This window comes from Pteropus alecto, unplaced genomic scaffold, assembly GCF_000325575.1.
Source record: "Pteropus alecto unplaced genomic scaffold, ASM32557v1 scaffold49, whole genome shotgun sequence".
NCBI lineage: Eukaryota > Metazoa > Chordata > Mammalia > Chiroptera > Pteropodidae > Pteropus > Pteropus alecto.
This window is the reverse complement of record NW_006443131.1, coordinates 896,119-898,444: the sequence shown is the minus strand read 5'-3', so window position 1 is coordinate 898,444 and position 2,326 is coordinate 896,119. Positions and strand designations below refer to the sequence as shown.

At 67.5% G+C, this 2,326-nt stretch overlaps 1 protein-coding gene across 1 annotated transcript in view; it reads left to right on the top strand.

Annotated features, from left to right (window-relative positions):
* Window positions 1-2,326, top strand: part of PEAR1 (platelet endothelial aggregation receptor 1) — an 18,064-nt gene that overhangs the window by 5,248 nt on the left and 10,490 nt on the right. The gene's annotated exons all lie outside the window — the stretch shown is intronic.

Here is a 2,326-nt window from a genome sequence, read left to right as displayed (position 1 = left end):
CCAACCCAGGCCACTAAGAATTGATGCGAAGCCCTGGGATTGCGGTCTGGGCTCCGAGCAGACGGGAACCCTGGGGAGGCTCCCGCCAGCAGCCTGGGTGCGGGTCTCAGCTCTGACACCCCTGGCTGTGTGGCTTTGAGCAAGTGGCTTACCCTCTCTGTGCCCGTTTGCTTATCTGTAAAATGAATAATACCACCGTGGACCGATGGGGGCCTAAAGCAAGGCGGCCTGTGGAAAAAGCCTGCCTCACTCGACACGGCAGCCGATGCGCGCGGTCACGTCATCGTGCTTGTGAAGGGGGTGGAGTGGGGGAGGGTGTCTGCTCGGGGAGGGGGCTGCGTAAGGGGCTGGGGCACGCCTCAGGCGTTGTCTGGTGTAAACCCCTCGAGGGGCACGTGGACTCACGGGCCGATGCCGCTGGACTGGAGGGTCTGGGAGAGACTGGGTCTCAGGAGCTGGGGCCGAGGGGGCAGCCTGGGAGGCCCAACCTGGGGGGCTGGGCGGGGGCTCTGGGCTCCGTCCGCAGGGCCGAGCTGTGCAGGCCAAGCCCTTCCGTTCCCCGCTGACCACCCACTGGTCTCCCACCCCACCCTGGCTTCCAGCCCCTCTACTGACCAGCTGCGGCTTTCCCTGCCTGCAGCCTTCCCCTGAGGCGGGAAACAGAATCTCCCCACCCTCCAGCCGGCACCCCGCAGCCAGAGAGCCCACCCCCCGTGTTAGGGTCCAGCGTCCTCGCCGCCCACCTCCACCCAGGCCTGTGTGCAGGGGGACCATTTCCCCAGAAGTGGGTGGGGAGGGGAATGATGGGAGGGGCGCTCTGCGGCCCCACCTCCTGCACCTCAGCCCACCCCACCCCTCACCCCCGCCTTCCAGCTCCCCGTGGCCTCCAGCTCCAGGGACAGACCCAGGCCACGGCAGCCTGGGGTCCCGGCGTGTCTGGAGGTGAGTTTCACCCCCGGGGCGATCCTGGACCCAGACAGACTGAGGTCTGATGCAGGGGCGGGGGCTGTGCCAGGGCCACAGTGGGTCCCGCAGGAGTGAGGCCGGGCCATGCTGAGGGGTGAGGGGCGGCCGTGCGGAGGGCGCAGGGCCCTGGCTTGGCTGCTGGGTGCTTCAGGGAGAAGTGAGAGGTCAGCTGGGGGCAGGCAGGGCAGCCCGGAGGCGGGCACTGGGCCTGGGGAGGCAGCTGGAGCAGGGCAGGGCCGAGGGGGTCGTTTGGGGACGTTGGAGAAGGAGCCAGCCATGTTTGGGGGGCGATGGGGGGCATGTATGGGTGGGACCCTCCGAAGGATACTCCTGACTGTGGCCTGGTCCCCGAAGGCAGGCTGAGTCCCCTCCTTACCCACTCAGAGTGAGCCACAGGGCTCAGCTCAGAGACAAGCGCCTAGAAAGGGGCTTCTGGCCCTGAACCCCTGTCCCGCCTTCTGAGCTGAGGGCCGTGGGAGGATGGACCACCCCACTCCCTTCTGCCCACCCCCCACGCACACATCCTAGCCGGGCTCCACTTCCTGTTCTCAGGCTCCATGTCCTGAGCAATGGGACTCCCCGCCACCACACTGTCTGCGTCCCCCTCCCCTGGCCCTAGGGCCTGTCACCCTGCTCACCTGAGGTTCCCAGACCCCGTGACGCCACAGAGGCCTGGTGGGTCACTTGTAGTGAGTTCGTGGGAGCTGAGCCCGAGGAGGAAGCACACAGGCAAGGTGGAGCTGGGTCCCCAGGGAGCTGCGGGTGTGGGGGGGGGCGCTGCCTGAGGGAGCCCAGCCCAGCCCAGCCCAGCAGGAGCAGCGCCCTGAGGGCTGACTGGGGGACACCCAGGGAGACGGGAAGTCATTGAGGACATCTGTCCTCCAAGACCTGGGGGCAACGAGCACCGTCCAGAGGAGCCGAGACCAGCTGCAGGGACCCTGGGCATGTGTGGGTGGCGGGACGGGTGGGGCCAGGCAGCAGGCATTCCAGAGATGGGGGTGCCGATGGCCCACACCCCCACCTTTCTGCTAGGGAAAATCATAAGCAGATGTGGGCTCCTCGGGGAGCACAGAGTGAACCGCCAGAGGTTTAGGAATGCTGAACCCGAAACCTGACACCTCAGGCAGGGGGGCGGCCATGCAGGAGCTCAGCTTCCCTGACCTCTGGCAGAGGACTCCAGGTCCCCACCGCCCTCCTACCCAGTGGGCGAGGCCAGGGGTGTGGGAGATGGAGAGGGGCCCATCTCCTGATGGCTGATGGGGTGGCCAGCGGGAGGCGGTGCTGCTCGCTGAATCTGAGGCCGGGGAGGCGGGGGGCGGTTTGCCTTGGTGTGGCCAGGTGGGGGGCCTCGGTAAGGCCG